Source organism: Pongo abelii, chromosome 20 (genome assembly GCF_028885655.2).
Source record: "Pongo abelii isolate AG06213 chromosome 20, NHGRI_mPonAbe1-v2.0_pri, whole genome shotgun sequence".
Classification (NCBI taxonomy): domain Eukaryota; kingdom Metazoa; phylum Chordata; class Mammalia; order Primates; family Hominidae; genus Pongo; species Pongo abelii.
Genome location: NC_072005.2, coordinates 44,476,205 through 44,489,460, shown reverse-complemented (window position 1 = coordinate 44,489,460; position 13,256 = coordinate 44,476,205).

Sequence of the window (13,256 nt, the reverse complement as noted above, 5' to 3'; positions counted from 1 at the left end):
GGCTGCAATGAGCTGTGTTCATGCCACTGCACTCCAGCCTGGGTGACAGAGCAAGACCCTGTCTCAAAAAAATAGAATAAAATACAATAAAAAGATACAAAATTCAAGCTGAGCACAGTGGCACATGCCTGGCCTGACGTTTGAGATATCTAGAGATATATCTATACATATATACGTATATCTATATATATGTATATATATATCTATATCTATACATATAGATCTATCTACATATATCTATATCTGTATCTATACATATAGATACAGGTATAGATATATCTATACATACAGATCTATCTACATATATCTATATCTGTACGTACAGATCTACCTATATATCTGTACGTACAGATCTACCTATATATCTATATCTGTACGTACAGATCTACCTATATATCTATATCTGTACGTACAGATCTACCTATATATCTATATCTGTACGTACAGATCTACCTATATATCTATATCTGTACGTACAGATCTACCTATATATCTATATCTGTACGTACAGATCTACCTATATATCTATATCTGTACGTACAGATCTACCTATATATCTATATCTGTACGTACAGATCTACCTATATATCTATATCTGTACGTACAGATCTACCTATATATCTATATCTGTACGTACAGATCTACCTATATATCTATATCTGTACGTACAGATCTACCTATATATCTATATCTGTACGTACAGATCTATCTATATATCTATATCTGTACGTATAGATCTATCTATCTATATCTGTACATACAGATAGATCTATCTATCTATATCTGTACGTACAGATAGATCTATCTATCTATATCTGTACGTACAGATAGATCTATCTATCTATATCTGTACGTACAGATAGATCTATCTATCTATATCTGTACATACAGATATATCTATATATCTATATCTTTATCTATATATAGATATATCTATATATAGATAGATTTATATATTATTTACAAAAATAAAAAATAATTTATATAAAAATTAAAATATTTAATTTATAATCATTATAACTATATTGATTTATAAAATAATGATATAAATATTATAAAATAATATAACATAATTTTTATATATAACATATATAACATAATATATATTTATATACATATATACATATGTTATATACATTATATATAAAACATAATATATATAACATAATATATATATAACATAATAATTTTTATATATATAACAAGCTGAGCACAGTGGCACATGCCTGGCCTGACGTTTGAGATATCTATAGATATATCTATATGTATATACGTATATCTATAGATATATCTATACGTATAGACATATCTATACGTATATATATCATATATACATATATATCATATATATCGATATATCTAGATATATCTATATCTATACGTATAGATATATCTAGATATATCTATATCTGTATCTATACGTATAGATATATCTAGATATCTATATCTGTATCTATACGTATAGATATATCTAGATATCTATATCTGTATCTATACATATAGATATATCTATATGTAGATAGATTTATATATTATTTACAAAAATAAAAAATAATTTATATAAAAATTAAAATATTTAATTTATAATCATAACTATGTTGATTTATAAAATAATATAAATATTATAAAACAATAATATAACATAATAATTTATATATATATAACTTTTTTTCAATTTGTAAATAAACTGGACAGCCTCCAAACCACAATAGGTTCAGAGAGGCTCCTGACGTTGGCTTTTTTTCCCCTTACTTCGCATGTGTAGCAGCTGGACTGACCCTGGCTGTTTGAAGAGCCCTGGCCAGTTGTCCTGTGGACAGTCCCAGTTTCTGGCCTTGTCTGCTGCTTCCTCATGATTAAAATCTGGTCTTGCAGCTGTGGGGAAGAATACTCCACAGGGACGCTGTGTCCTTCTCGGTACCTGAATCCCATCAGGGGCCCTGACTGGTAATGCTAACTTTGACCACTGAGCTAAGGAGATAGGCTAGTCGGCTAGGGCTGCCATCAAAAAGACCACAGATGGCCGGGTGCAGTGGCTCACGCTTGTAATCCCAACACTTTGGGAGGCTGAGGCGGGCGGGTCACGAGGTCAGGAGTTCGAGACCAGCCTGGCCAACATGGTGAAACCCCGTCTCTACTAAAAAAAAAAAAAAAAATTAGCTGGGCATGGTGACGTGCCTGTAATCCCAGCTACTTGGGAGGCTGAGGCATGGTGACGCACGCCCGTTATCCCAGCTACTCAGGAGGCTGGGGTAGGAGAATCGCTTGAACCTGGGAGGTGGAGGTTGCAGTGAGCTGAGATTGTGCCACTGCACTCCAGTCTGGGTGACAGAGCAAGACTCTGTCTCAAAAAAGAAAAAAAGAAAAGATAACAGACTGCGTGGCTTAAACAACAGAAATTTATTTCCTCACAGTGAAACTGTGTTTGCAAAATTATGACTGAGACAGTGAAAGAGATCTAACGTAACTGCTTCTAATCTCCAAGCTGTCCTTGTTCATTCCTAGATGTAGGCTGAACTAACTTTGAGAGAAACAGTTTATAGTTTAATCAAAGTTGAAAACAGCCCTTTCTCAAAGCAGACCTCCCTCTTTTTTTTTTTTTTGTGAGACAGAGTCTGGCTCTGTCGCCCAAGCTGGAGTGCAGTGGCGCAATCTCGGCTCACTGCAACCTCCGCCTCCCGGGTTCAAGCAATTCTCCTGCCTCAGCCTCCTGAGTAGCTGGGACTACAGGTATGTGCCACCACACCTGGCTAATTTTTGTATTTTTAGTAGAGACAAGGTTTCACCATGTTGGCCAGGATGATCTCGATCTCTTGACCTTGTGATCAGCCCGCCTCGGCCTCCCAAAGTGCTGGGATTACAGACGTGAGCCACTGCGCCCAACAGCAGACCTCCTTCTTGTCTGAGAACTAGATTGCCTTTGTAGGACTAACATTAGTCATAAGATTAGAAATTATGGTTTAGGAGTCATGCAGCTGGAGGCTACAAGATTCTGACCCTCCCTAAACTGCTCCTAAGATCAGTGCTTGGAATATTTTGCAGACCGTGCACTTGATGGATCAGTGGGCACCACCAGATCAATAAACTGGCTCTTCTCATCTTGTGGCCCCCTATACAGGAACTGACTCAGCTCAAGAAGACAGCTTCGACTCCCTATGATTTCATTCCTGAGCAATCAGCACTCCTGGCTCACTAGCTTCCCCCCACCCACCGAGTTGTTGTTAAAAGCTCTGATCCTAGAATGCTCAGGGAGACTAATTTGAGTAATAATACAACTCCGGTCTCCCGCACAGCGGGCTCTGGCTCCTCTGCGTGAATTACTTTTTTTTTTTTTTTTAGTGCACTGGCGTGACCTCAGCTCATTGCATCACTGCAAGCTCCGCCTCCCGGGTTCACGCCATTCTCCTGCCTCAGCATCCCAAGTAGCTGGGACTACAGGCGCGTGCCGCCACGCCAGGCTAATTTTTTGTGTTTTTAGTAGAGACGGGGTTTCACCATGTTAGCCAGAATGGTCTCGATCTCCTGACCTCACGATCCGCCCGCCTTGGCCTCCCAAAGTGCTGGGATTACATGCGTCAGCCACCGCGTCCAGCGAATTACTCTTTCTCTATTGCAATTCCCCTGTTTTGATGTATGGGCTCTGTCTAGGCAGCAGGAAACGTGAACCCCTTGGGCGGTTACAATAGTTCCAGTTCGAGGTGTCAGCACTATAGACTTCCTTCTGAGGACTCTCTCCTTGGCTTGCAGATGGCCATCTTCTCCCCTTGTTTTTTGTTTTATTTTTTGTTGTTTGTCGGTTTGTTTTTGAGACAGGGTCTCACTCTGTCGCCCAGGCTGGAGTGCAGTGGTGTGATCTAGGCTCACTGCAATCTCCACCTCCCACGATCCTCCCACCTCAGCTTAGTAGTACTAGGACTACAGGTGCACACCACCAACATGCCCGGCTAATTTTCAGTATGTTTTGTAGAAATGGGGTTTCGTCATGTTGCCCAGGCTGGTTTTGAACTCCTGACCTCAAGTGATCCACCCGCCTCGGCCTCCCAAAGTGCTGGGATTATAGGCGTGAGCCTTTGAATTCTTGCATCATCTGTGGGTGTCACCTTGAGACCTGGTGACCAACCTGTTCCCCAACAACCTTTCACCCAATGCTTTTAGCACTTCTTTGTTGTTGCTGAATCATTGGATTTATTTGTACTATTAGAGTCTATGTGTGCCAACTGACACTGGTTTTCCACTTCCTGGAGTGAAATGACATCTCCTGTTTAAATAAATGTGTTGAATTAAAAACAGAAAAGTGGGTTGATTTAAAGAAAATTATTAAGCAGTGCAGTGGGCAGGTGATGCATGAATGTGTGGCAAAAAAAAAAAAAAATGGGACGTGAAACTCAAATGGCAGCTGTTTGGGGTATCGCTGGTTGAGGTCTTAGGGTCAAACTCAAGCTCCTGTTTGCTGTGGAGCTCTGGGCTTCATGCCAGAAGTCTCTCCTTGGGCTCTCACTCACATCATGGAAAAATAATTTTTAATAAAGGAAATGGGCCGGGCATAGAAGCTCATGTCTGTAATCCCAGCACTTTGGGAGGTCAAGGTGGAGTGATTGCTTGAGCCCAGGAGGTCAAAGCTGCAGAGCTGTGATCACACCACTACACTCCAGCCTGGGCAACAGAGCAAGACCCCACCTCAAGAAAGAAGAAAAAAAGAAAAAGGGAGGAAGTGAACAAAGAAGTGGTCATACCAAGCACACAGGGTATCTTTGTTTTTGAAAAAAAAGTTCTAGTCCACGAAAAAAGATTCAAAGAGAAAAGTCAGAAAGCCCTTTTAAATATATATATATATATATAACTTGGGGCCGGGCGTGGTGGCTCATGCCTGTAATCCCAGCACTTTGGGAGGCCGAGGCAGGCGGATCACGAGGTCAGGAGTTCGAAACCAGCCTGGCCAACATGGTGAAACCCCATCTCCACTAAAAATACAAAAATTAGCTGGGCGTGGTGGTGCACACTTGTAATCCCAGCTACTGGGGAGGCTGAGGCAGGAGAATGGCTTCATTGAACCCAGGAGGCAGAGGCTGCAGTTAGCCGAGATCGTGTCACTGCGCTCCAGCCTGGGTGACAAGCAAGACTCAGTCTCAAAAAAAAAAAAACTTGGATATTAGCTTTTGATTAAGCTGACTTCTAACTATAGAGCTCTTTAAAATAAATACTTTTAAATTTCTTATTACCAGATTTTATTTATTTGTTTTATTTTTGAGATGGAGTCTCTGTCTGTTGCCCAGGCTGGAGTGCAGTGGTGCAATCTCAGCTCATTGCAACCTCCACCTCCTAGGTTCAAACAATTCTTTTGTCTCAGCCTCCCAAGTAGCTGGGACTACAGGCAGACACCACCATGTCCGGCTAATTTTTGTATTTTTAGTAGAGACAGAGTTTCACCATATTGGTCAGGCTGGTCTCGAACTCCAGACCTCAGGTGATCCACCCTCCTTGGCCTCCCAAAGTGCTGGGATTACAGGCATGAGCCACAGTGCCCAGCCGTATTATCAGCTTTTAGCTGGGACAAACAGCTGGTATTCCTGGCTTTTGAACTTCTTCACCACAGGTACTCTCCCAAGTGAAACCTATAAGCCTTAACCAAGGTTATGACTTAACCAAGGATGCAGGGCATCTACAGCCGTCCTCCCAAGATCTAGAACCACTCCAAGGACAGCTCAAAGAAAGGAAAGTTTTGCTAGCTGCAAATGGAGTACAGCTCACATTTCTCTCTGGCCATATTCTCTAGGGTCTCAGCTCCACAGAGTTGACTTTACACACAAAGGCCCAAAAGTCCTGAATGCCCTCACAGATGGAAGATAGGAAATAAAAAGTTGTCCGTGGAAGCAAAAAGAATCAATAGCGAGACCAGGCGCGGTGGCTCACGCCTGTAATCCCAGCACTTTGGGAGGCCGAGGCGGGTGGCTCACTTGAGGTCAGAAGTTCGAGACTAGCGTGGCCAACATGGTGAAACCCATCTCTACTAAAAATACAAAAATTAGCTGGGCATGGTGGCAGGCGCCTGTAATCCCAGCTACTCGGGAGGTTGAGTCAGGAGGATCACTTGAACCTGGGAGAAGGAGGTTGCAGTGAGCCAAGATAGCACCACTGCACTCCGGCCTGGGCACGACAGAGCAAGACTCTGTCTCAAACAAAAGAAAAAAAAGAATTTCAGGAACTGGCCTTAGGAAGTAACCAAGGGTGTGCGTGTCCCAACTCCGGAAGGAAAGCTGAACAATTGATTTACAGCCTTGTTGCACCTGCCAGAACACCATGTGGCCCATTACTCAAGATAACCATCGCAGCCAGACAAGTGTCCTCATGAGTGCCCTACTCCTCACATGTTTTGCCCAGCTCAGCCTGTATATCCTCCCACTAATGTCAATTCCAGAGCTTTGCCTAATAAAAAAGCCCTACTGGCTCTTTTCCAAGAGTCAGCCAGCAAATTCGCTCCCTTTCTCTTGTGCTGTCTCCCTCATACCCAGGCATAAACTCCAATGAAGTCTTGTCTGGGAAAACTCTTTTGGCCTCAAGTCAATTTCAGTTGCATTCAGATCCCAAGAACCTGTGGTCTGTAACACTGGGCGGGGGACAGTGAAAAACAGAAGGTTTACAAGGAGGCTCAAGAAAACTTCTGCAGGCGTGGTGGTTCACACCCATCCCAGCACTTTGGGAGGCCAAGGCAGGTGGATCACTTGAGGTCAGGAATTCAAGACCAGCCTGGGCAACATGTTGAAACCCTGTCTCCACTAAAAATATAAAAATTAGCAGCTGGGCGTGGTGGTTCATGCCTGCAATCCCAGCACTTTGGGAGGCCAAGGCAGGCGGATCACCTGAGGTCGGGAGTTCAAGACCAGCCTGATCAACATGGAGAAACCCCATCTCTACTAAAAATACAAAAAAATTTAGCCAAGTGTGGCGGCACATGCCTGTAATCCCAGCTACTCAGGAGGCTGAGACAGGAGAATCGCTTGAACCTGGGAGATGGAGGTTGCGGTGAGCCAAGATCACACCATTGCTGAGCTGGGCAAAACATTGCACTCCAGCCTGGGCAACAAGAGCAAAACTCCAACTCAAAAAAAAAAATTAGCTGGGCGTGGTAGTGCATGTCTGTAATCCCAGCTACTAGGGAGGCCGAGGCAGGAGAATCGTTTGAACCCAGGAGGTGGAGGCTGCAGTGAGCTGAGATCATGCCACTGCACTCCAGCCTGGGCGACAGAGCAAAATTCCATCTCAAAAACGAAAAGAAAACTTCTGTGGGTGTGGTAACTCACTTCTGTAATCCCAGCACTTTGGGAGGCTGAGGCAGGAGGACTGCCCGAGGCCTGGAGTTTGAGATCGGCCTAGGCAACATAGCAAGACCCCATCTCTACCAAAAAAACAAAAAAAACAAAAAAAACCCAACTATATATATATATAAAATATATATATACTATATAATATATAGTATATATAACATATATAATATAGTATATATTATATAGTATATATATACACTATATATATTATATAGTATATATATACACTATATATTATATAGTATATATATTATATATATTTATAGTGTATATATATATATATACACATATAATGGCCATGGGGTGGCAGGAACCTGTAGTCCCAGCTACTTGGGAGTAAGCCACAGTGAGCTATAATCACACCACTGGACTTCAGCCTGGATAGCAGAGCAAGACTATCTCAAAAAAAAAACAAAAAACAAAAAACAAAAACACTTCCTGGGGATGATGAATACTGTTTTTACCTTGTGGTCACTATCTTGATTTGTGGTGATGGTTTCCCAGGTGTATATGTAAGTTAAAACTCATCAATTGTACACTTTAAAGGTCTGGTTTCTTGCATATCAGTTAGACCTGATTGAAGCTGGGGGCAGGGAAAGGTAGGGAAAGGGTCAGGACTGCGTAATGCAAATGAGAAACTTTCCTCTAAGGGGTGGCTTTCCCCACTGGTCCCTGAGGGTGTCTGAGTTTTCAATCTGAAGCGCAGTAGACCTTGAAGCTATTTCTGCTTGGAGCCGGAGGAGGCTTAACAACAAAAAAGAAGAAAGCAGGTCGGGCACAGTGGCTCATGCCTGTAATCTCAGCACTTTGGGAGGCCGAGGTGGGCGGATCGTAAGGTCAGGAGATAAGAGACCAGCCTGGCCAACAAGGCAAAACCCAGTCTCTACTAAAATTACAAAAATTAGCCGGGCATGGTGGCGGGCGCCTGTAGTCCCAGCTACTTGGGAGGCTGAGGCAGGAGAATCGCTTGAACCTTGGAGGCAGAGGTTGCAGTGAGCTGAGATTGCACCATTGCACTCCAGCCTGGGTGACAAGAGCTAAACTCCGTCCCCCAAAAATAAAAATTTAATTTAATTTAAAAAACATGGGTGAACCTTGAAAACATGCTAAGAGAATCAGACACAAAAGGCTACATACTATATTTTTCCATATATATGATGTGGGCGAAAGATTACCTAGGTGCCGAGGCAAGAGACTGAAGGCACAAACTGTTTCAGTATAATAAAAAAAAATAGTTAGAATAAGAATAGTCATAATACAAATTAGATATAGAGATGATCATGGACAATTATCAATCATTATTATAAACATTATTAATCATTAGCTTTTAATATTACTCTTTGTTGCATTACTAATATAACCTAGGAATAACCGGCGGGTAAAGGGTCAGGTGCTGAAGGGACATTGTGAGAAGTGACCTAGAAGGCAAGAGGTGAGACCTCTGTCACGCCCACATAAGGGCTGCTTGAGGGCTCCTTGGTCAAGCGGTAATGCCAGTGTCTGGAAAGATGCCCATTACTTAACAGACCGCGAAAGGGAGTCTCCTTTCCTTGGAGGAGTCAGGGAACACTCTGCTCCACCAGCTTTTTGTGGAAGGCTGGATATTATCCAGGCCTGCCTGCAGTCATTCGGAGGCCTAAACCCCTCCCTGTGGTGCTGTGCTTCAATGCTCACACTCCTTGTCCACTTTCATGTTCCTCCCGTACTCCTGGATCCTCTTTGAAGTTCGTAGTAGATAGCAGTAGAAGAAATAGTGAAAGTCTTAAAGTCTTTGATCTTTCTTATAAGTGCATAGAAGAAAACGCTGACGTATGCTGCTTTCTCTCTCTGCTTCGGCTACCTAAAAGGGAAGGGCCCCCCTCCCCCCCGTCCTACGATCACGTGACTTGCTTCACCTTATCAATCACTTAGAGGATTCACCCTCCTTACCCTGCCCCCCTTGTCTTGTATGCAATAAATACCAGCGCGTCCAGCCGTTCGGGGCCACTACCAGTCTCCACGTCTTGATGGTAGTGGTCTCCCGGGCCCAGCTGTTTTCTCTTTATCTCTTTGTCTTGTGTCTTTATTTATTACAATCTCTCATCTCCACACACGGGGAGAACACCTGCTAAGCCCCGTAGGGCTGGACGCTACAATATGAAATGTCCAGACTAGACAAATCCACAGAGACACAAAGTAAATTGGTGGCTGCCAGGGGCTGAGGGGAGTGACTGCTAAAGGGTATGGAGGCTGGGCGCGGTGGCTCATGCCTGTAATCCTAGCACTTTGGGAGTCTGAGGTGGGCAGATTGCCTTAGCTCAGGAATTCGAGACCAGCCTGGGCAACGTGGCAAAACCCCGTCTCTACTAAAAATTCAAAACATTAGCAGGGTATGATGGTGGGCGCCTGTAATCCCAGCTAGTCCAGAGGCTGAGGCAGGAGAATCGCTTGAACCAGGAGGCGGAGGTTGCAGTGAGGCGAGATCACGCCATTACACTCCAGCCTGGGTGACACAGCAAGACCCTGTCTCGAAAAACAAAAAAGGGGTATGGAGTTCCTTTTGAGGGTAATATTCCAGAATCAGACAGTGATGATGGTTGTATGACTACGTGAGCAACTAAAAAACACTCAACACTCAATCATACACACACACAAACATACACACACACACACACAAAAATCCTCCTCCTCCCAGGTTCAAGTGACTCTGGTGCCTCAGCCTCCAGAGTGGCTGGGACTACAGGCGTGCGCCACCACGTCTGGCTAATTTTTGTATTTTTAGTAGAGATGTGATTTTGCCATGTTGACCAGGCTGGTCTCAAACTCCTGACCTCAAGTGATTCACCCACCTCGGCCTCCCACATAGCTGGGATTACAGGTGTGAGCCACCAGCCCAGCCAATCATACATACACTTTAAAAGAGTTAATATTTGGCTGGGTGCAATGGCTCATGCCTGTAATCCCAGCACTTTGGGAGGCTGAGGCGGGCGGATCACCTGAGGTCAGGAGTTTGAGGTCAGCCTGGCCAACATGGAGAAACCCCATCACTACTAAAAATACAAAAATTAGCCGGGCATTGTGGTGGGTGCCTATAATCCCAGCTACTTGGGAGGCTGAGGCAGGAGAATCGTTTGAACCCAGGAGGCAGAGGTTGCAGTGAGCTGAGATCGCGTCACTGCACTCCAGCCTGGGCAACAAAGTGAGGTGGTGTCTCAAATAAATAAATAAATAAATAAAGAGTTAATATTATGGTATGTGAAATATAGCTTAATAAAGATGTTATATTTTTTAATCCAAAAAAAATCTGACCTGATCACTCTTTTGTTTTTTGTTTTTTGTGGAGTTTTTTGGAAAGAAGTTATCACTCTGTTGCCCAGGCTAAAGTGCAGTGGTGCAATCATAGCTCACTGCAGCCTCAAACTCCTGGGCTCAAGTGATCCTCCTGCCTGAGTCTCCTGAGGACCTGGGACTAGGGGCATTACACAATGCCCAGCTAATTTTTTTCCTTTTTTTTTTTTTGTGTGAGATGGAGTTTCACTCTTGTTGCCCAGGCTGGAGTGCAATGGCACAGTCTTGACTCACTGCAACCTCTGCCTCCTAGGTTCAAGTGATTCTTCTGCCTCAGCCTCCCAAGTAGCTGGGATTATAGGCACCCACCATCATGCCCAGCTAATTTTTGTATTTTTAGTAGAGATGGGGTTTCACCATGTTGGCCAGGATGGTCTCGAACTCCTGACCTCAGGCGATCCACTCGCCTTGGCCTCACAAAGTGCTGGGATTACAGGTATGAGCCACTCACTGTACCTGGCCTTTTACTTTTTTTTTGCAGAGATGGTGTCTCACTATGTTAGCCATGCTCATCTAAAACTCCTGGCCTCGAGGGATCCTCCTGCCTTAACGTTCCCAGAGTGCTGGGATTACAGGCTTGAGCCACCATGCTCAGCTTGTCATTCTGGTTTTTAACCCTCTCGTGGTTCTTTTCTCACTTAGTAATAAGACCAAAGTCCTCATCCTCAGCCTGTCTCAGCGGGCCCCACATAACATGCCCCCATCACCCCTCTGACCTTGTCCCCCTCAGACTCACCCTGTCACTCCCTCTGCCCAGCCACAAAGGTCTTCAGTTCTCATGTCAGGGCTTTTTTGTGTGTGTGTGACGGAATTTCACTCTTGTTGCCCAGGCTAGAGTGCAGTGGCATGTGATCTCGGCTCACTGTAACCTCAGCCTTCCAGTCTCAAGTGATTTTCCTGCCTCAGCCTCCTGAGTAGCTGGGATTACAGGCAACCACCACGATGCCCAGCTGATTTTTGTATTTTTAGTAGAAACGGGGTTTCACCATGTTGGCCAGGCTGGTCTTGAACTCCTGACCTCGTGATCTGCCCGCCTCGGCCTCCCAAAGTGCTGGGATTACAGGCGTAAGCCACCATGCCCAGCCGACTTCAGGGCTTTTGCATTTGCTGTTTCTTCTCCCTGGGATGTTTTTTCTCTAGCTGTTCCAATTCCCATGTGAACACATATGGTATACGCTCACACACACACACACGATTCATTCAATAAGGTAAACATAAAGTAAATGAAAATTAAAACCAGTTTTTACCTCAGATTGACAAATGTAAAACAAAATGTGCAGTATTTTGAGATAGTGGGGAAAATTCCTTTTTTACACAGAAATGCTGAGAACTCAAATTGTTACAGTGCTAATGGAGGGTAATTTGGTGAAATCTTTCAAAATGCAAAATGTACCAACTTGCAAGTATTTTAGCAATCCACAACAACAAAATAAGTTAAAAATGCCATCTGTCTGAGAGAAATTAGAATGGAAGTTCCAAAACACCTTTCTGTAAAATGCAGCCAAATTAAAATGGAGAGGGAAATTCAGAGCCTCGGTGCTTATATTGGAAAAAGAGAAAGACGTATCAAAATTTAAGAAGTTTTGGAAAAGAACAGCAGAAGAAACCTAGGCTTGGTGTCATGGCTCACACCTATAATCCTAACACTTTGGGAGGCTGAGGTGGGAGGATTGCTTGAGCCCAGGAGTTCAAGATCACCCTGGGCAACATAGTGAGACCCCTGCCTCTACAAAAAAAAAAAAAAAAAAAAAAAAATTAGAGTGGCTAGGCACTGTGGCTCATGCCTGTAATGCCAGCACTTTAGGAGGCCGAGGTGGGCAGATGACTTGAGGCCAGGAGTTGAGACCAGCCTGGACAACATGGTGAAACCCCATCTCTACTAAAAATACAAAAATTAGCCTGGCATGGTGGCGTGTGCCTGTAATTCCAGCTACTCAGGAGGTTGAAGCAGGAGAATCACTTGAACCTGGGTGGCAGAGGTTGCAGTGAGTGGAGATCACACCCCTGCACTCCAGCCTGGGCAACAAAGTGAGACTCCATCTCAAAAAAAAAAAAAAAAAAATTAGGGCATGATGGCATGTGCTTGTGGTCTCAGCTACTCAGGAGGCTGAAGTGGGAGGATCACTTGAGCCCAGGAGGTCGAGGCTGCAGTGAGCTGTGTATGCATCACTGCACTCCAGCTTGGGGGACAAACTGAAACTCTTGTCTCAAAAGAAAAAAAAAGAATGAGACCTTCTCATATACTGCTGGTGGGAATATATGGTACAGATACATTGAAAAAGAATTTGTTACTACCCAATATATCAAAATATGTTACATGACCCAGCAATCCCACTCCTACGTACATGCCCTTAAAACGCACACTTGGACACAAGAAGATATCACTAGGAATGGTCACAGCAGCATTACTATTTTTTCTTTCTTTTATTTATTTATTTATTTTTTTTTTTTGAGATGGAGTCTCGCTCTGCCGCCCAGGCTGGAGTACAGTGGCGCGATCTCGGCTCACTGCAAGCTCCGCCTCCTGGGTTCACGTCATTCTCTTGCCTCAGCCTCCCCAGTAGCTGGGACTACAGGCGCCCGCCACCACGCCCAGCTAATTTTTTT